Raw genomic sequence first — 23,174 nt, forward strand, 5'->3', positions numbered from 1 at the left:
TAGGGGAAAGAGAGAGGGGAGGCTGCGTCCCCCCCCCAAGGCCTAGTATGAATTGGACTAAGGGGAGGGGCTGCGCCCCCTCCTTCCTTCTCTTCTCTTTTCCCTTTCCTTGACTCCTACTCCTACTACTTGGAAGGGGAGGAATCCTACTCCCGGTGGAAGTAGGACTTCTCCAGGGCGCGCCATAGGAGGGCCGGCCCTTCCCCCTCCTCCACTCCTTTATATACGGGGGCAGGGGGTACCCCATGGACACAACAAGTCGATCTGTTGATCTCTCCCAACCGTGTGCGGTGCCCCCCTCCAGCATATTCCACCTCGGTCATATCGTAGTGGTGCTTAGGTGAAGCTCTGCGTCGGTAGCAACATCATCACCGTCATCACGCCGTCGTGCTGACGGAACTCTCCTGTGAAGCTCTGCTGGATCAGAGTTCACGGGATGTCATCGAGCTGAACATGTGCTAAACTCGGAGGTGTCGTACGTTCGGTACTTGATCGGTCGGATCGTGAAGACGTACGACTATGTCAACCGCGTTATGCTAACGCTTCCGCTTTCGGTCTACGAGGGTACATGGACAACACTCTCCCCTCTTGTTGCTATGCATCACCATGATCTTGCATGTGCATAGGAAATTTTTTGAAATTACTACGTTCCCCAACAACTATATGATTCACGTTCGACCTTTCGGTCTCAGTGTTCCGAGGCCATATTTGCATATGCTAGGCTAGTCAAGTTTAACCCGAGTATTCCGCGTGTGCAAAACTGGCTTGCACCCGTTGTATGTGAACATAGAGCTTATCACACCCGATCATCACATGGTGTCTCGGCACGACGAACTGTAGCAACGGTGCATACTCAGGAAGAACACTTGTACCTTGAAATTTAGTAAGGGATCATCTTATAATGCTACTGTCGTACTAAGGAAAATAAGATGCATAAAAGATAAACATCACATGCAATCAAAATATGTGACATGATATGGCCATCATCATCTTGTGCTCATGATCTCCATCACCAAAGCATCGTCATGATCTCCATCGTCACCGGCGCGACACCTTGATCTCCATCGTAGCATCATTCTCGTCTCGCCAACTATTGTTACTACGACTATCACTACCGCTTAGTGATAAAGTAAAACAATTACATGGCGATTGCATTGCATACAATAAAGCGACAACCATATGGCTCCTGCCAGTTGCCGATAACTTTGTTACAAAACATGATCATCTCATACAACAATTCATATCACATCATGCCTTGACCATATCACATCATAGCAAGCCCTGCAAAAACAAGTTAGACATCCTCGACTTTCTTTTTGCAAGTTTTACATAGCTGCAACGGGCTTCTAGCAAAAACAGTTCTTACCTACGCATCAAAACCACAACGATTTTTTGTCAAGTGTCTTGTTTTAACCTTCAACAAGGATCGGGCGTAGCCACACTCGATTCAACTAAAGTTGGAGAAACAGACACTCGCAGCAACCTTTGTGCATAAGCACGCCGGCAGAACCAGACTCATGAACGCGGTCATGTAATGTTGGTCCGGGCCGCTTCATCCAACAATACCAGCGAATCAAAGTATGACATTGATACGTCTCCAACGTATCTATAATTTTTTATTGTTCCATGCTATTATATTACCTGTTTTGGATGTTTATGGGCTTTACTCTACACTTTTATATCATTTTTGGGACTAACCTACTAACCGGAGGCCCAGCCCAAATTGTTGTTTTCTTGCCTATTTCTGTGTTTCAAAGAAAAGAAATATCAAACGGAGTCCAAACGGAATGAAACCTTCGGGAAAGTTATTTTTGGAGGGGAAGCAATCCAAGGGACTTGGACTTGGAGTACCCCCTGGGCGTGCCCGCACCCTCGTGGGCCCCTCGTGGCTCCCCTGGCCGACTTATTTTGCCTATATATGTCCATATACCCTAAAACCTTCGGGGAACACAATAGATCGGGAGTTCCACCGCCGCAAGCCTCTGTAGCCACCAAAAACCAATCGGGACCCTGTTCCGGCACCCTGTCGGAGGGGGAATCCATCACCCGTGGCCATCTTCATCATCCTAGCGCTATCCATGACGAGGAGGGAGTAGTTCACCCTCTATGTACCAGTAGCTATGTGTTTGATCTCTCTCTCTCTCTCATGTTCTTGAGGTGGTACGATCCTGATGTATCGTGAGCTTTGCTATTATAGTTGGTTCTTATGATGTTTCTCCCCCTCTACTCTCTTGTAATGGATTGAGTTTTCCCTTTGAAGTTTTCTTATCGGATTGAGTCTTTAAGGATTTGAGAACACTTGATGTATGTCTTGCCGTGCTTACCTGTGGTGACAATCGGATATTCACGTGATCTACTTGATGTATGTTTTGGTGATCAACTTGCGGGTTCAATGAACTTATGCATAGAGGTTGGTACACGTTTTCATCTTGACTCTCCGATAGAAACTTTGGGGCACTCTTTGAAGTTCTTTGTGTTGGTTGAATAGATGAATCTGAGATTTTGTGATGCATATCATATAATCATACCCACCGATACTTGAGGTGATATTGGAGTATCTAGGTGACATTAGGGTTCTGGTTGATTCGTGTCTTAAGGTGTTAGTCTAGTACGAACTCTTTGATAGATCGAACGGAAAGAATAGCTTCATGCTATTTTACTACGGACTCTTGAATAGATCGATCAGAAAGGATAACTTTGAGGTGGTTTCGTACCCTACAATAATCTCTTCGTTTGTTCTCCGCTATTAGTGACATTGGAGTGACTCTTTGTTGCATGTTGAGGGATAGTTATATGATCCAGTTATGTTATTATTGTTGAGAGAACTTGCACTAGTGAAAGTATGAACCCTAGGCCTTGTTTCCTACCATTGCCATACCGTTTACGCTCACTTTTATCATTAGTTACCTTGCTATTTTTATATTTTTAGATTAAAAAAACCTATATCTACCATCCATATTGCACTTGTATCACCATCTCTTCGCCGAACTACTGCACCTATACAATTTACCATTGTATTGGGTGTGTTTGGGACACAAGAGACTCTTTGTTATTTGGTCGCAGGGTTGTTTGAGAGAGACCATCTTCATCCTACGCCTCCCACAGATTGATAAACCTTAGGTCATCCACTTCAGGGAAATTTGCTACTGTCCTACAAACCTCTGCACTTGGAGGCCCAACAACGTCTACAAGAAGAAGGTTGCTTAGTAGACATCAAGCTCTTTTCTGGCGCCGTTGCCGGGGAGGTGAGTGCTTGAAGGTATATCTTTAGATCTTGCAATTGAATCTTTTAGTTTCTTGTTTTATCACTAGTTTAGTTTATAAAAGAAAACTACAAAAAAATGGAATTGAGTTTGTCTCAGACGATTCATCTTTTTAATATCTTTCGTGAGAATGATGGAAAGGAAAATTGTGCTCGATTGCTAGAAGAAGAATGCATTAAAATGTTTGGTCCTAGATGTTTGTATGATGAGCATGATTACAATGTTGTTAGTATGAATTCCTTTAATATCCATGATGCTAATGATATGCAAAGCCACAAGCTTGGGGAAGCTATGTTTGATGAAGATGCTATTTTTTGTCCCCCAAGTTTTGATGAGCAAATTTATCATGATGATAGCATGCCTCCTATATATGATGGTTATATTGATGAAAGTGGGTTTGGAAGAGTGTCAACTTTAGGAAGTAATGATCCCACTATTTTGGAGGGTGTTGAATCTTATAATATTTATGAAAGTGGATTTGGAGGGGTCATGACTTTATTTAGTGATGAATCCACTATTTTGGAAGAGGTTTCAATTGAGAGAACAAAGTTGCTACTTATGATGATTATTGTGGTGAAACTTGTGCTATAAAATGTAGTGATGATTATATTTATAAAACTTGCCATGATTATGATTAACCTTTCTCTGAACATTACTCTTTTAATGTGGAAACAATTTATAGTATTCAAGTCTTTTATAATACTCCCACTATTCCGAATAAGAAGAATTTTGCTTGTGTGGAGAGTAGTAAAATTTGTATGCAAGTAGATCATGAAAAGAATGCTTTAGGTGCTGGTTATATTGTTGAATTCATTCATGATGCTACTGAAAATTATTATGAGGGAGGAACATATGCTTGTAGGAATTGCAATAATATCAAGTTTCCCCTCTATGTGCTTAGAATCTTGAAGTTATGCTTGTTTTGCCTTCCTATGCTAGTTGATTATTGTTCCCATAAGTTGTTTGCTCACAAAATCTCTATGCATAGGAAGTGGGTTAGGCTTCAATGTGCTAGTCATATGCTTCATGATGCTCCCATTATGTTTCAATTCTTATCTTTTATACGAGCATCATTGAATTCATCATGCCTAGCTAAAAAGGCATTAAAAAAGCGCTTGTTGGGAGACAACCTGAGGGGGTCCTGGATTAGGGGGTATCCGGATGGCCGGACTATAGCCTTTGGCCGGACTCCTGGACTATGAAGATACAAGATTGAAGACTTCGTCCCGTGTCCGGATGGGACTTTCCTTGGCGTGGAAGGCAAGCTTGGCGATACGGATATGCAGATCTCCTACCATTGTAACCGACTCTGTGTAACCCTAACCCTCTTCGGTGCCTATATAAATCGGAGGGTTTTAGTCCGTAGGACAAACAACAATCATAACATAGGCTAGCTTCTAGGATTTAGCCTCTCTGATCTCGTGGTAGATCTACTCTTGTACTACCCATATCATCAATATTAATCAAGCAGGAGTAGGGTTTTACCTCCATCGAGAGGGCCCGAACCTGGGTAAAAACATCGTGTCCCTTGTCTCTTGTTACCATCCGCCTAGACGCACAGTTTGGGACCCCCTACCCGAGATCCGCCGGTTTTGAAGCCGACAGAGACTCTCTATCATGAAGATCATGGTGCTACTTTGAAGCACAAGTGTGGTAAAAAGGATAGTAGCATTGTCCCTTCTCTCTTTTTCTCTCATTTTTTTCATTTGGCCTTTCTCTTTTTTTGGCCTTTCTCTTTTTTTATAAAGTCCAAAGTCTCATCCTGACTTGTGGGGGAATCATAGTCTCCATCGTCCTTTCCTCAATTGGGACAATGCTCTAATAATGAAGATCGTCACACTTTTATTTACTTACAACTCAAGATTACAACTCGATACTTAGAACAAAATATGACTATATGAATGCCTCCGGCGGCGTACCGGGATATGCAATGAACCAAGAGTGACATGTATGAAAGAATTATCAAGGTGGCTTTGCCACAAATACGATGTCAACTACATGATCATGCAAAGAGCAATATGACAATGATGATGCGTGTCATAATAAACGGAACGGTGGAAAGTTGCATGGCAATATATCTCGGAATGGATATGGAAATGCCATAATAGGTAGGTATGGTGGCTGTTTTGAGGAAGGTATATGGTGGGTGTATGGTACCGGCAAAAGTTGCGCGGCACAAGAGAGGCTAGCATTGGTGGAAGGGTGAGAGTGCGTATAATCCATGGACTCAACATTAGTCATAAAGAACTCATATACTTATTGCAAAAATCTACAAGTCATTGAAACAAAGTACTATGCGCATGCTCCTAGGGGGATAGAATTGTAGGAAAAGACCATCGCTCGTCCCCGACCGCCACTCATAAGGAAGACAATCAATAAATAAATCTTGATCCAACTTCATCACAAAGCGGTTCACCATACGTGCATGCTACGGGAATCACAAACTTCAACACAAGTATTCCTCAAATTCATAATTACTCCACTAGCATGACTCTAATATCACCATCCTCATATCTTGAAACAATTATCAAGCATCAAATTGATCATAGCATCCAATTCACTTTCTATGATAGTTTTATTACACCCAACTTGGATGCCCATCATTCTAGGACCAATTTTATAACCATAGCAAATACCATATGCTGTTCTAAAATACTCTCAAAATAATATAAGTGAAGCATGAGAGATCATCTATTTCTTCAAAATAAAACCACCGTCGTGCTCTAAAAAGATATAAGTGAAGTACTAGAGCAAATGACAAACTACTCCGAAAGATATAAGTGAAGAGCAATGAGTAGCCAGATAATTATGAAACTATGTGAAGACTCTCTAACATTTGAGAATTTCAGATCTTGGTATTTTATTCAAACAGCAAGCAAAGCAAAATAAAACAAAATGACGCTCCAAGCAAAACACATATCATGTGGTGAATAAAAATATAGCTCCAAGTAAAGTTACCAATGAACGAAGAGAAAGAGGGGATGCCATCCGGGGCATCCCCAAGCTTAGGCTCTTGGTTGTCCTTGAATATTACTTTGGGGTGCCTTGGGAATCCCCAAGCTTAGGCTCTTGCCACTCCTTATTCCATAGTTCATCGAATCTTTACCCAAAACTTGAAAACTTCACAACACAAAACTCAACAGAAAACTTGTAAGCTCCGTTAGTATAAGAAAATAAAACCAGCACTTAGGTACTGTAATGAAATCATTCTTTATTTATATTGGTGTTAAACCTACTGTATTCCAACTTCTCTATGGTTCATACCCCTTGATACTAGCCATAGATGCATCAAAATAAGCAAACAACACACGAAAAACAGAATCTGTCAAAAACAGAACAGTCTGTAGCAATCTGTAACTATCAAATACTTCTAGAACTCTAAAACTCCTACCAAAGTAGGAGGTCCTGTGAAATTCGTCTATTGATCTACAGCAAAAATAATCAACGCAAAATCACGTTTCTGTGAATTATCAAAACTATTTTACTGGGTGCAAAAGTTTCCGATTTTCAGCAGGATCAACACAACTATCACCGTAAGCTATCCTAAAGGTCTTACTTGGCACTTTATTGAAACAAAATCTATAAAACATGATTACTACAGTAGAATAATCATGTGAACACACAAAAATAGTAAAGTTAAATATTGGGTTGTGTCGGTGTCAAAACCGGCGGATCTCGGGTAGGGGGTCCCGAACTGTGCGTCTAGGCGGATGGTAACAGGAGACAAGGGGCACGATGTTTTAACCCAGGTTCGGGCCCTCTCGATGGAGGTAAAAACCTACTCCTGCTTGATTAATATTGATGATCACTAGTAGAAAAGAGGGCTTTGGTCTAGGCCGGTTTGCCCATTAGTCCCGGTTCAATCCAGAACCAGGACTAATGGGGGCATTAGTCCCGGTTCGGGAGCCCAGGGGGACGGCCGGGCCACGTGGGCCATTTGTCCCGGTTCGTCTGGACCTTTTAGTCCCGGTTGGTGCCACGAACCGGGACTAAAGGGTGCGATGCCCATTAGTACCGGTTCGTGGCACCAACCGGGACTAAAGGGTTAGACCTTTAGTCCCGGTTCGTGCCTCGAACCGGTACTAATGGGGTTTGAGGCATTAGTACTGGTTCATGGCACGAACCGGTACTAAAGGTCCCATTTTCAAACTCTACCCCCCCCCCCGTGGATCGCCTTTTCAGTTTTCAAAAAAATAAAAGAAAATAAGTTTCCCATGTGATATGTGGTCTAGTTATTGGGAAACTTTGCAAATGTGAATTTCGACTTTATTTGCAAACTCTCTCTAGAATTTAGTAAAATGGGCATAACTTTTGCATGCTAACTCGGATGAAAAAGTTTTTTATATGAAAAATCATCTACTCGAAAAGTTACATCTAAATTTAGCCGGGGCAACCCCGTTAAACATTTTTAAAATCCTCAAAAACCTAACAGAAAAAAAGTTACGGGGCTTTCAAGATCTAGAGTGGAAAAAATCAAAAAAAAATTCAAACTGTGTGGTCAAACAATGGTATAACTAATTATTCTAGAATATTAGTGTTACTACATAATCATTTCAGTTATTTTGAATTTGGTCAAATCTGGTCAAACTGTGGTCAAACAATGGTCAAACTAATTATTCAAGAAATATTAGTGTTACTAAATAATTATTGTTTTTTAAAACAATAGTTTCAAACTCAAACAGTGAAATGTGTCACTTCATGCTCACGCAAAATTCCTGAGGGTTAATAGGATTGACATCTTACTATTGTTAAGAAAACAGCAAGTGCAGACTTAGAAACGAGGGAGAATAGAACCCGGAAGTTAAGCGTGCTCAGGCTGGGGGAGTGGGAGGATGGGTGACCTTTCGGGAAGTTAGATGATTAGGAATGATGAGGGGTGATTAGAGATTAGAGGATAAATTGAGCAGTGATGAGGGTTGGTGATTAGAGATTAGAGGTTAAAATAATTCAGAAATTTGAAAATAAAAAAATTCAAAAAAAATTCAAAAAAGAAAAATCACAAAATTCCCTTTAGTCCCGGTTGGGTGTTACCAACCGGGACTAAAGGTGGAGCTCCACGTGGCCGCGACCTTTAGTCCCGGTTCCAGTTTGAACCGGGACTAAAGGGGGGAGGCATTAGTAACGACCCTTTAGTCCCGGTTCAAGAACCGGGACTAAAGGCCCTTACGAACCGGGACTGATGCCCCCTTTTCTACTAGTGGATATGGGTAGTACAAGAGTAGATCTACCACGAGATCAGAGAGGCTAAACCCTAGAAGCTAGCCTATGGTATGATTGTTGTTCGTCCTACGGACTAAAACCCTCCGGTTTATATAGGCACCGAAGAGGGTTAGGGTTACACAGAGTCAGTTACAATGGTAGGAGATCTGCATATCCGTATCGCCAAGCTTGCCTTCCACGCCAAGGAAAGTCCCATCCGGACACGGGACGAAGTCTTCAATCTTGTATCTTCATAGTCCAGGAGTCCGGCCAAAGGCTATAGTCCGGCCATCCGGACACCCCCTAATCCAGGACTCCCTCAGTAGCCCCTGAACCAGGCTTCAATGACGACGAGTCCGGTGCGCATATTGTCTTCGGCATTGCAAGGCGGGTTCCTCCCCCGAATACTTCATAGAAGATTTTGAACACAAGGATAGTGTCCGGCTCTGCAAAATAAGTTCCACATACCACCGTAGAGAGAATAATATTTACACAAATTCAATCTGCTGACATATTCCGTGGCGTGACATCACACCACGGCCAAGCCTTTATTCGAATCATTTTTACTGTCCCACCTCAGCGCATTTAGCGAGGCGGTTTCCTTGGCACGTCTTGTCAAAGCAGAGATCGTGTCCCCTTATTCCAGGATTCTCATCAATACGGGCGTGGGTAAGCCAACCGCGCCATTGATTACGGCGATTGGGAGATAAGCGAGTTTTACCAGGCTGGTAGGGACGCATAGCTTCGTTCGTTCATATAAGGGGATAAGGATCCACCTTTTTACCTATGCCTTCTTCCTCCTTTGCTCATCCATTTCCGCGCACTCGAGCTCCAGCGCCCAAGTCCGCACATCTCGCCTCAACCTTCCCCAGCCATGTCCGGAGTGGGAGGCAAGTGGATGGTCTCCTCCGTCACGGAGGGGCACATCAAAAAGCTGCGGAAGGCCGGATACTTGTCCAGCGACATCGCGCATCGGCTCCCCGACAAGGAGCAGCTTATCCCCACCCCCAGGCCCCATGAGAGGGTGGTGTTCCTCACCCACTTCCTCTGCGGACTAGGTTTTCCACTTCACCCATTTGTCCGGGGGCTCATGTTCTACTACGGCCTGGATTTCCACGATCTGGCCCCGAATTTCGTCCTCAACATCTCGGCGTTCATCGTCGTGTGCGAGGCCTTCCTCTGCATCCAGCCCCACTTCGGCTTATGGCTGAAGACCTTCAATGTCAAGCCGAAGGTAGTGGGCGGCCGCCAAGCGGAGTGCGGAGGTACCATGGTGGACAAGATGGCCAACGTCCTATGGCTCGAGGGCTCCTTCGTGGAGACCATAAAGGGGTGGCAATCGGGGTGGTTCTACATCACCGAGCCGCGTGACCCTGAATGGGTGGCGGCCCCCGAATTCCGATCTGGCTTCCCTACACGGCTCACCTCCTGGAAGGAGACGGGCCTGACGTGGGGTAATTCAGAAGAGCTGACCGGACTCCAAACCTGCGTCCAAAACCTGGTGAACAATAAGCTCAAGCTTGTCAACGTAGTCCCGGTCATGCTCATCCGCCGGATCCTCCCGTGCCAACAACGGGCCTTCAGCTTGTGGGAGTTTAATCCGGCACAGCACCAAACCTTGAGCAGGCTCTTCGACACTACGTACGAAGATGCCTGGAAGGTGTTGTTCAAGGGCGCCGAGGCTCCCGCATCCGCTACCGAAGATCGCGGATTCAGCTCGCAGCGTCAAGCCAGCGAGGTAAGCTACTTTACCCTTTACGGGACTCTTGTTTTCCATAGTTTGACTCTATGCGGGATCTAAACTCCCTTGCCTTTGACAGGATTGGCAGAAGACGTCCGGGCAGATTGACTATCCGGCTCCCTTGCCAGAAGACCCAGCAGATGCCCGATTGACGGGGCTGCTGGTTCCAGCACCTCACGTGCTGCCGGAGAAGAAGGCCAAGAAGAAGGCCACGGGAACTCGAAGGAGTTCCCGGCACCAGGTGTTGTCGAACTCATAGTCCGATGACTCTGAGGCGGACTCCTCCCGCGAAGACGAGGAGGAGGAAAAAGAGGCCTCTCCCCCAACGGGGGGAGAGAAGAAAAGGAAGGCCGCCCCAACTGGGAAGGCCGGAGGGTCTAAGAAGGGAAGGACCCTTCCTCCGGACTACTCCACCAACGCCGATGACGGCGAAGAGGGGTGGCCACCGAGGGCTAAGCCCCAGGCGACATCGTAAGTGTCCGGATACCAGAATAACTCATGGCATTTCATTTGTCGTACAGAATCTCCAAACGCCGAATATAACCCTGCAGCCCGCCCAAGGACAGGCTCGACGCTTCAACGAGCGGCTCCCTGGATTCGTCAGACGTGAATAGCACCTCACTTCCGGCTGCCCCCTCTCCTCGCGCTGCGGATGATGCCGAGGTGGGGTCCCAAAAGGGGCCCAGCCAGGAGGAGGTGGTCCAGGAGGCGCCGCAAGGCAACCTCCCAAACTCCAGGCGCAAGGGGGATAAAACCCCAAACGGCTCTAAGTCCGGCCCTAGGCCGCAGTCCGATAGGCGGCCCCTTCGCAAGAAGGGCAAGACTGCGACACCGGTGACCTCCGTCCAACCGGAGGCACTGGATAATTTGCTGGAGGCGCTTAACGGCGCCTCCATCAACGAGGAGCACCGCACTGTTATGAGTGTGGTGACCCAGAAAGTTCAGTCCGCCAAGAGCGGGCTGACCGAAGCCTGTGCCAGCCTTCTAACAGGCTTTGAGGTATGTATTTAAGATATGTAAAAATATCACCGCATAGACAGTAGCCCCTGATGCTCAGTTTGGTGTTCGGAAAGAAAAGCCGAACTGAGGATCTAAAAAGATCTACGCAGGAGTCTAACATAAGTATGTCAATATGGGGAATGCAGGCTGCGCTGCTGACCTCTGCCGCACTGACTGCGGAGGTCAATGCATTGAAGCAGAGCCTCGAGCGGTCCGAGAACAAGCTCGGCCTTGCCAAAAAGCAGCTCAAGGACAAGGAAGGTAAGTAATACCTTATTGAAGTATATAAAATATGTGGTTGCAAAAAATGACAGGAATAACATGTGTATTACAGGGGCCACGAACGAGGTGGCGACCCTGAAGGAAGCGGTGTCCAAGGCCGAAAGCAATGCGGTCGCGGAGCGGACCGAGCGAGAGAAGCAGGAGGCACGGGTGGCGTAGGTGCGGCAAGAGCTCCAGGCTCTCGTGGAAAAACACGAGAGTTTGGAGCGTGACTCAAAGACTCGAGAGTCCGAGCTCACCTCGGCCCTTGAGAGGGCCAAAGCCGCTAAGGCCGAAGCCCAAAAAGCCCTCCAGGAAATTGAAGCGATGAAGCAGATAGCGGCGGGTAAGGCATTCTTTATGCAAAGCAGGCACGTGAAAGTGAATTACTTGTTACTTACCCGAATCCAGAGCTCTCCAGGAGCATTCGCAGATCTGCCCCACAGTGTGTCCAATGCTGCCGCGTTCTACCGAGCCGAGGAGGGGAGCTCGATGGAGAAGGTGTTCTGGTCTCAGTATGCTGAGGCCGGACACCCGGTGCCCTTGAGCGACCAGCTGAAGCAGCTGGTCGAGCTCCATAAGGTGGCCGAACAGGCCATGAAGGGCCTCATAGTTCGGCTGTGGCCTAAGGAAGCCATGCCTGGGAGCTACTTCGGGCTGGTGAGGCGGCTGGTGGACGCCTGTCCATGGATTGAAGTCGTCAAGCGCTCCGTCTGCATCGAAGGTGCCCGTAGGGCCCTTGCCCGTGCTAAAGTGCATTGGGGCAAGATGGACGCTGAGAAGCTTGTGACGGACAGACCACCGCCGGGCAGGGAGTATCGCAAGCCCGAGATGTATTATGAGGGTGTCCTGAAGGATGCCCGCCTTATAGCGGGTGAATGCTCCAAAGATGTAATTTTTGAGTAAACTCGCATTTGATATCCTGTACCCTGAAAACTTGTTCATATGCGGTAAGCAACGCTTGTGAATTTAAAATATTACCTTCTGTGCGGCCGTTTATTAAATTTGAGAGATGGCGAGTCGTCGGCTTCTGCCACCATGCCACGAGTGCTGGGGTGTTCGGGATAAACTTGAGCGCTCTTTTTCCCATTCTTGGGTCCTTTGAGGGAGGCGCTCAACGCAACGAACGAGGCAACCGGACTATAATGCTTGAACACTCCCACTTAGCCATAGAATTCTATAATTTTATATTTCGGCGAAGCCCCTAGTATTCGGAAGACCAAGTTCGGGGCGCTATCCACACCTGGGCCGGACAAAGCCGACTCCTCGCTCTAAGCGGCATAAGTCTTTAGGGAATCGAAAAACCTCTCGAACAGCGACCGACTCTCGCCCTATCATGACGGTCAGTTTTTGCTTTCTCCACTGAGGTGCTTAACCCAGCTCAACCGGGGCACAATCGCAGTGGTTCTCCCGGTGCTACCTTAGCCGATATGACGGAACGTAAGGTACCAAAACATGGGAGACGGGCAAACCCAACTATTGACCCAAGACATGATTCGGAGCCGATGCATATAATGCTATAAGTTCGGGGTGCCACACTTGTGAAAGTGTTCGGACTTATCACACCATATTTTGGGGTACTTAAGCCCCTGGTGTATTTGGCCGTACCAAAGTGTATGGATGCAACATGTCATAAGTGAACATATATAGATAAAAAAGGAATGCAATAATAGGCAGAAGCTATGTATTGTTTATTCAAAAAGGCTGCGGTAAAAGCAGAACGATAAAAATAGTGCGATAAGCAATGGACGGGACTATTTGACATGTCCCCCTCCAGGGGTGAGCTGCGGGATGATATGTGAAACAAGTATACTGCTCGTTATAGAGACCACCTGGACACTCGACGTAGCTTTCTACTTCCCTGGCTGTTGCATCGTGTGTTCGGCAATTCTACTGCTGGATAGGGCTTCTTGAGAACGGAGTCCTGAAAGTAAGAAAAAAAAGAATGACACAATCAGGAACCCCTGGTGCGGTTGAGCCGCATTCTGGGCCTGCCGTGGTCGTGCCCCTCCCCCTATGCCCATGGTATTTCCAGAGCGTAATTATCTACGCGTAGTACTGGTTTCGCAATTTCGCGAGGGCTGGGGTTGGGGCCGCATTGCTACACGTGCTCGGAACGTGCCAGGTGGTCTTGTTGTAGGTTACTCCGGGTGCGCTTGACGATGTCTGGACGTTGAATAGCCGGACTCGAGAATTGCCTTGAGAGGCTGCTTTTTACTTCTGCCGCGAGGCCGCCGTATGCTCCTCCGTTCGAAGAGAGCGTTCGGTGTTTCCGTTGACCGTAATGACTCCTCGAGGGCCTGGCATCTTGAGCTTGAGGTATGCGTAGTGCGGCATCGCATTAAACTTTGCAAATGCGGTTCGTCCGAGCAGTGCGTGATAGCCGCTGCGGAACGGGACTATGTCGAAGATTAATTCCTCGCTTCGGAAGTTATCCGGGGATCCGAAGACCACTTCAAGTGTAACTGAGCCTGCACAGTTGGCCTCTACACCTGGTATGACGCCTTTAAAGGTCATTTTTGTGGGTTTAATCCTTGAGGGGTCTATGCCCATTTTGTGCACTGTATCCTGATAAAGCAGGTTCAGGCTGCTGCCACCATCCATCAGGACTCTGGTGAGGTGAAATCCGTCAATGATTGGGTCTAGAACCAATGCGGCGAATCCACCATGGCGATGCTAGTGGGGTGGTCCCTTCGATCAAAAGTGATCGGGCAGGAGGACCACGGATTGAACTTTGGGGCGACTGGCTCCATCGCATATATGTCCCTTAGTGCACGCTTCCGCTCTCTTTTGGGTATGTGGGTTGCGTATATCATGTTCACCGTCCGCACTTGTGGGGGGAAGCCCTTCTGTCCTCTATTGTTTGGCAGCCGGGGCTCCTCCTCGTCATCGCTATGCAGCCCCTTGTCATTGTTTTCGGCATTTAACTTGCCTGCCTGCTTGAATACCCAACAATCCCTGTTGGTGTGGTTGGATGGTTTTTCGGGGGTGCCGTGTATCTGGCATGAGCGATCGAGTATTCGGTCCAAATTGGACGGGCCTGGATTGTTCCTTTTGAATGGCTTTTTCCGCTGACCGGGTTTAGAGCCTCTGAATCCGGCATTGACTGTCGTATCCTCAGCATTATCGTCGTTAATGCGGCGCTTGTGCTTGTTGCGACATGGCCTGCCGTTGCTGTCCTTGGTATCAAAATTACCAGGGCTCTTGGTCATGTTGTTACTACGAGCTAGCCAGCTGTCCACTCCCGCGCAAAAGCGGGTCATGAGTGTTGTGAGGGCTGCCATGGATTTCGGCTTTTCCTATCCTAGGTGCTGGGCAAGCCACTCGTCGCGGATGTTATGTTTGAAGGCTGCAAGGGCCTCTGCATCTGCACAGTCGACGATTTGATTTTTCTTGGTTAGGAACCGTGTCCATAATTGTCTGGCCGATTCCTCTGGCTGCTGAATTATGTGGCTTAGGTCATCGGCGTCTAATGGTCGCACATAGGTGCCCTGGAAGTTGTCGAGGAATGCGGCTTCCAGGTCTTCCCAACAACCAATTGACTCCGCTGGCAAGTTGTTAAGCCAATGTCGAGCTGGTCCTTTAAGCTTGAGTAGGAGGTATTTGATGGCGTGTAGATCATCACCGCGGGCCATGTGGATATGAAGGAGGTAGTCCCCGATCCATACCGCAGGATCTGTTGTGTCATCGTACGATTCGATGTTTACGGGTTTGAAACCCTCAGGGATTTGATGATCCATTACTTCATCTGTGAAGCATAGTGGGTGTGCGGCGCCCCTGTACTGGGCTATATCACGACGTAGCTCAAATGAGCTTTGTCTGCTGTGTTCGGCTCGGCCGGATTTGCTATATCCGGCATGATGGTTATCGTCACGTGTAGTGAGGCGTCCACGCGATCCGTAGATCGATCTTGTTTGCCTTGCCTTGTCCTCCAATATATCTTGCAGGTCTGGCGCATTTCCCTGTGCCTTGGTACTTTTTGAGCGGCGCCGGGGTGCAGCTTGAGTGGAGGGCCGAGAGGCCTCTCTGTCGCGGCCACGAGGTGGCCGGTCGGCCGTATCATGCGCTGGTGATGTAGGTTTAGGTGCTTCCTCCTCTAATCGGGGTAGCAGCCTGCGTTTTGGGTAGCTCTTGGAGGGGCGTTCGAGATCATACTCTTCGGCTGCAAGGACTTCAGTCCATCTGTCAGCTAGCAAGTCTTGGTCAGCTCTAAGCTGTTGCTGCTTTTTCTTGAGGCTGCTTGCCGTGGCCATAAGCCTGCGTTTGAAACGCTTTTGTTCGACGGGATCCTCGGGGACGACAAATTCGTCGTCGTCGAGGCTTGCCTCGTCTTCAGAGGGAGGCATGTAATTATCGTCCTCTACCTCATTGTATGCCGCTCTCTCATGAGGGCTGGCTTCCCCATCCTCCTGCACTGAATCCTGCTGGAGGGGGTTGTCTTCGGCACTGTCCAGAGTGTTATTGTCTCCCGTGCCGGAATCGCCATTTTTGCTGTGGCGGGATTTAGAGCGGCGCCTCTGACGCTGGCGCTTAGGCTGTTTCTTGGAGGGGTCATCCTCCATTGTTCCATCGCCATTCCAATCTTTTGGGATGTCCACCATGTATATGTCGTATGACGAGGTGGCCTTCCAGTGTCCTGTAGGTGCTGGTTCTTGGTCGTCTCCTACATCGTCGTCCATACCGTCGATGTCTTCGGAGTCGAAGTCGAGCATGTCGATTAAATCATCGACAGTGGCTACGAAGTGGGTGGTGGGTGCACTTTGAATTTCTTCGTCGTCCGCATCCCAACCTTCCTGACCATAGTCCGGCCAGGTCTCTCCTGATAAAGAGAGGGACTTTAGTGAATTCAGGATGTCGCCAAAGGGCAAGTGCCGAAAGATGTCCGCGGCAGTGAACTCCATGATCGGCGCCCAATCGGATTCGATTGGCAGGGGCATGGAAGGTTTGGAGTCCAGAGAGGAGTCCGGCGCCTTGGAGTCACGAGCTTCGCAAAGGACAGGGTTGGTGTACGGCTCAATCGCCGTAGAGATTGCAGCCCCCGAGGCGGTGTCCAGCCACCCGTCCTCGATCGGCGCAGTCGGCTCCGAGCTAAGGGTCGGAGCGGACACTGGTGCGGCCCCCAGGGCACTGTTCGACAGCAGAGCTAGATCATGCCCATCGTGACAGTGCGGCGCGCTTGGCTGTGTCTCGAACCCGTTGAAGATCAAGTCTCCGCGGATGTCGGTCGTGTAGTTCAAACTTCAAAATCTGACCTGATGGCCAGGGGCGTAGCTTTCTATCTGCTCCAGATGGCCAATCAAATTGGCCCGAAGTGCAAAGCCGCCGAATACGAAGATCTGTTCGGGGAGAAAAGTCTCACCCTGGACAGCAGCGTTGTTGATGATCAGAGGAGCCATCCGGCCTAAAGATGACGATACAGAGGAACTCTCAATGAAAGCACCAATGTCGGTGTCAAAACCGGTGGATCTCGGGTAGGGGGTCTCGAACTGTGCGTCTAGGCGGATGGTAACAGGAGATAAGAGACCCGATGTTTTTACCCAGGTTCAGGCCCTCTCAATGGAGGTAAAACCCTACTCCTGCTTGATTAATATTGATGATATGGGTAGTACAAGAGTAGATCTACCACGAGATCAGAGAGGCTAAACCCTAGAAGCTAGCCTATGGTATGATTGTTGTTCGTCCTACGGACTAAAACCCTCCGGTTTATATAGGCAACAAAGAGGGTTAGGGTTACACAGAGTCGGTTACAATGGTAGGAGATCTGCATATCTGTATCGCCAAGCTTGCCTTCCACGCCAAGGAAAGTCCCATCCGGACACGGGACGAAGTCTTCAATCTTGTCTCTTCATAGTCCAGAGGCTATAGTCCGGCCATCCGGACACCCCCTAATCCAGGACTCCCTCAGTCTCCTATGTTGTCACTTTCATATACTAGTGGGAATTTTTCATTATAGAACTTAGCTTGTATATTCGAATGATGGGCTTCCTCAAAATGCCCTAGGTCTTCGTGAGCAAGCAAGTTGGATGCACACCCACTTAGTTTCTTTTGTTGAGCTTTCATGCATTTATAGCTCTAGTGCATCCATTGCATGGCAATCCCTACTCACTCACATTGATATCTATTAATGGGCATCTCCATAGCCCGTTGATATGCCTAGTTGATGTGAGACTATCTTCCTCCTTTTTTTGACTTCTCAACAACCACCATTCTATTCCACATATAGTGCTATGTCCATGGCTCACGCTCATGTATTGCGTGAAAGTTGAAAAAGTTTGAGATTACTGAAGTATGAAGCAATTGCTTGGCTTGTCATCGGGGTTCTGCATGATTAAATACTTTGTGTGATGAAGATAGAGCAACAGCCGGACTATATGATTTTATAGGGATAACTTTCTTTGACCATGTTATTCTGAGAAGACATGATTGCTTAGTTAGTATGCTTGAAGTATTACTATTTCTTCTGTCAATATGAACTTTTATTTTGAGTCATTTGTATCTGAACATTCATGCCACAATAAATAAAATTACATTGAGAAATATGCTAGGTAGCATTCCACATCAAAAATTCTGTTTTTATCATTTAACTACTCGAGGACGAGCAGGAATTAAGCTTGGGGATGCTTGATATGTCTCCAATGTATCTATAATTTTTGATTGTTCCATGCTATTATATTACCCATTTTGGATGTTTATGGGCTTTACTCTACACTTTTATATCATTTTTGGGACTAACCTACTAACCGGAGGCCCAACCCAAATTGATGTTTTCTTACCTATTTTAGTGTTTCGAAGAAAAGGAATATCAAACGGAGTCCAAACGGAATGAAACCTTTGGGAAAGTTTTTTTGGAACGGAAGCAATCCAGGGGACTTGGACTACACGTAAGGGAAGCAACGAGGAAGTCACGAGGCAGGAAGGCGCGCCCTACCCCGTGGGCATGCCCCCCACCCTCGTGGGCCCCTTGTGGCTCCCCTGACCGACTTCTTTTGCCTATGTATGTCCATATACCCTAAAACCTTCGGGGAACACAATAGATCGGGAGTTCCGCCGCCACAAGCTCCTGTAGCCACCAAAAACCAATCGAGGCCCTGTTTTGGCACCCTGCCAGAGGGGGAATCCATCACCGGTGGTCATCTTCATCATCCCGGCGCTCTCCATGACGAGGAGGGAGTAGTTCACCCTCGGGGATGAGGGTATGTACCAGTAGCTATCTGTTTGATCTCTCTCTCCCTCTCTCTCGTGTTCTTGAGGTGGTACGATCTTGATGTATCGCGAGTGTTGCTATTATAGTTGGATCTTATGATGTTTCTACCCCTCTACTGTCTTGTAATGGATTGAGTTTTCCCATTGAAGTTATCTTATCGGATTGAGTCTTTAAGGATTTGAGAACACTTGATGTATGTCTTGCCGTTCTTATCTATGGTGACAATGGGATATTCACGTGATCTACTTGATGTACATTTTGGTGATCAACTTGCGGGTTCAATGAACTTATGCATAGGGGTTGGCACACTTTTTCGTCTTGACTCTCCGGTAGAAACTTTGGGGAACCCTTTGAAGTTCTTTGTGTTGGTTGAATAGATGAGTCTGAGATTGTGTGATGCATATCGTATAATCATACCCACGGATACTTGAGGTGACATTGGAGTATCTAGGTGACATTAGGGTTTTGGTTGATTTGTGTCTTAAGGTGTTATTCTAGTACAAACTCTATGATAGATCGAATGGAAAGAATAGCTTCATGTTATTTTACTACGGACTCTTGAATAGATCGATCAGAAAGGATAACTTTGAGGTGGTTTCTACCCTACAATAATCTCTTCGTTTGTTCTCCGCTATTAGTGACTTTGGAGTGACTCTTTGTTGCATGTTGAGGGATAGTTATATGATCCAGTTATGTTATTATTGTTGAGAGAACTTGCACTAGTGAAAGTATGAACCCTAGGCCTTGTTTCCTAGCATTGCCATACTGTTTATGCTCACTTTTATCATTAGTTACCTTGCTGTTTTTATATTTTCAGATTACAAAAACCTATATCTACCATCCATATTGCACTTGTATCACCATCTCTTCACCGAACTAGTGCACCTATACAATTTACCATTGTATTGGGTGTGTTGGGGACACAAGAGACTCTTTGTTATTTGGTTGCAGGTTTGTTTGAGAGAGACCATCTTCATCCTACGCCTCCCACAGATTGATAAACCTTAGGTCATCCACTTGAGGGAAATTTGCTACTGTCCTACAAACCTCTGCACTTGGAGGCCCAACAACGTCCACAAGAAGAAGATTGCGTAGTAGACATCAGACATGCTGGTAAGCAGTATGACTATTATCGCCCACAACTCGTTGTGTTCTACTTGTGCATATAACATCTACGCATAGACCTGGCTCGGATGCCACTGTTGGGGAACACGGTAATTTCATAAAATTCCTGCGAACACACAAGATCTATCTAGGTGATGCATAGCAACGAGGGGAGAGTGTGTCCACGTACCCTTGTAGACCGAAAGCGGAAGCGTTAAGTAACGCGGTTGATGTAGTCGAACGTCTTCGCGATTCAACCGATCAAGTACCAAACGCACGACACCTCCGTGATCTGCACACGTTTAGCTCGGTGATGTCCCTTGATGTCTACTACACAACCTTCTTCTTGTAGACATTATTGGGCCTGCAAGTGCACAGGTTTGTAGGACAGTAGCAAATTTCCCTCAAGTGGATGGCCTAAGGTTTATCAATCCGTGGGAGGCATAGGATGAAGATGGTCTCTCTCAAACAACCCTGCAACCAAATAACAAAGAGTCTCTTGTGTCCCCAACACACCCAATACAATGGTACATTGTATAGGTGCACTAGTTCGGCGAAGAGATGGTGATACAAGTGCAATATGGATAGTAGATAAAGATTTTTGTAATCTGAAAATATAAAAACAGCAAGGTAACAAATGATAAAAGTGGGCGTAAACGGTATTGCAATGATAGGAAACAAGGCCTAGGGTTCATACTTACACTAGTGCAAGTTCTCTCAACAATAATAACATAGATAGATCATATAAGAATCCCTCAACATGCAACAAAGAGTCACTCCAAAGCAACTAATAGCGGAGAACAAACGAAGAGATTATGGTAGGGTACGAAACCACCTCAAAGTTATCCTTCTTGTTCTATCTATTCAAGAGTTCGTAGTAAAATAACATGAAGCTATTCTTTCCGTTCAATCTATCATAGAGTTCATACTATAATAACACCTTAAGACACAAATCAACCAAAACCCTAATGTCACCTAGATACTCCATTGTCACCTCAAGTATCCGTGGGCATGATTATACGATATGCATCACACAATCTCAGATTCATCTATCCAACCAACACAATGTACTTCAAAGAGTGCCCCAAAGTTTCTACCGGAGAGTCAAGACGAAAACGTATGCCAACCCCTATGCATAGGTTCATGGGCGGAACCCCCAAGTTGATCACCGAAACATACATCAAGTGGATTACGTGATATCCCATTGTCACCACAGATAAGCACGGCAAGACATACATCAAGTGTTCTCAAATCCTTAAAGACTCAATCCGATAAGATAACTTCAAGAGGAAAACTCAATTCATCACAAGAGAGTAGAGGGGGAGAAACATCATAAGACCCAACTATAGTAGCAAAGCTCGCGATACATCAAGATCATGCGAAGTCAAGAACACGAGAGAGAGAGAGAGAGAGAGAGAGAGAGATCAAACACATAGCTACTGGTACATACCCTCGGCCCCGAGGGTGAACTACTCCCTCCTCGTCATGGATAGCGCCGGTATGATAAAGATGGCCACCGGTGAGGGATCCCCCCTCCGGTAGGGTGCCGGAACAGGCTCCCGAGAGGTTTTTGGTGGCTACAGAGGCTTGCGGTGGTGGAACTCCCGATCTATCTTCTTCTTCGATGTTTTTAGGGTACATAGGCTTATATAGGTGAAAGAAGTCGGTCGGGGGAGCCTCGAGGGACCCACAAGAGTGGAGGGCGCGCCCAGGGGGTGGGCGTGCCCCCCAATCTTGTAGCTTCCTCGATGCTTCTCTGGCTTGCACTCCAAGTTTCCTGGGTCACGTTCGTTCCAAAAATCACGCTGTCGAAGGTTTCATTCCGTTTGGACTCCGTTGGATATTCCTTTTCTTCGAAATACTGAAACAGGCAATAAAACAGCAATATGGGCTGGGCCTCCGGTTAGTAGGTTAGTCCCAAAAGTAATATAAAAGTGTATAATAAAGCCCGTGATCATTCGAAACAGATAATAAAATAGCATGAATGCTTCATAAATTATAGATACATTGGAGACGTATCAGCATCCCCAAGCTTAATTCCTACTCGTCCTCGAGTAGGTAAATGATAAAAGAAAGAATTTATGAAGTGTGAATGCTAGAAGGTGCACAAGTTTGATCAATGATTATTTCAATCACCTTTTCTAGCATGATTATAAGTCATAACAATAGTTCATCTCATAAAACTTCTCATGAACAAGTAACAAGCAATTCACATGTTAAAGCATAGACCATAAACTTTCTTGAAAACTAGCAAACTTCATACTCAGTCATCAAACAATTACAATTCATCTTATTTTCAGCAATAGCAAACTCCACATACTCAACTATCATATAGTCTTCTACAATTGCTAACACTCACGCAATACTAATGGTTATGGAGTTTCAATCGGACAATGAGAAAGATAGGGGCTTATAGTGTTGCCCTGCCAACGTATTCACCTTTGGGTCATGTCAACAATAATAGTTCATGCTAACTTACATCCAATTGGATATATATATATATATATATCAGGATCTTTCCAACACGAGGTGCTTGCCAAAGGATAAAATGAAAAGGGAAAGGTGAAGATCACCTCGACTCTTGCATAAAGTAAAAGACATAAAGTAAAATATAGGCCCTTCGCAGAGGGAAGCAGAGGTTGTCATGCGCTTTTAGGGTTGGATGCACAAAATCTTAATGCGAATGAACTTCACTTTATATTGCCACTTGTATATGGACCTTTATTATGCAGTCCGTTGCTTTTATTGCTTCCATAACAAGATCGTATAAAGCTATTTTCTTCACACCAAAAGATCATACATATTTAGAGAGCAATTTTTATTGCTTGCACCGATGACAACTTACTTGAAGAATCTTACTCAATCCATAGGTAGGTATGGTGGACTCTCATGGCAAAACTGGGTTTAAGGATATTTGGAAGCACAAGTAGTATCTCTACTTTGGTGCAAGGAATTTTGGCTAGCATGAGGGGGAAAGGCAAGCTCAACATGTTTGAATGATCCATGACAATATACTTAAACTAAGATGTGCGAAAACATAACCCATTACATTGTCTTCCTTGTCCAACAACAACTCTTTAGCATGTCATACTTAATGAGTGCTCCCAATTATAAAAGATGTCTAGTATAGTGTATTTATACGTGAAATCTCTCTTCCTTCAATATTCTTTCATGAATTGTTCAAATGACCAATACGATGCTTGCTAACCTTCAATAAATTTACAACCTCTACTTCTTAGATGTGAAGTAATTACTCCCCATGGGATAAGCAAATGAAACATATATAATTTCAGATTTATGACAATCAACTCATTCAACAATTTACTCATAGGATATAAGTGAAGCACACGAGTAAATGACAAACTACTCCAAAAAGATATAAGTGAAGATCAATGAGTAGCTA

Source organism: Triticum aestivum, chromosome 7B (assembly GCF_018294505.1).
Source record: "Triticum aestivum cultivar Chinese Spring chromosome 7B, IWGSC CS RefSeq v2.1, whole genome shotgun sequence".
NCBI lineage: Eukaryota > Viridiplantae > Streptophyta > Magnoliopsida > Poales > Poaceae > Triticum > Triticum aestivum.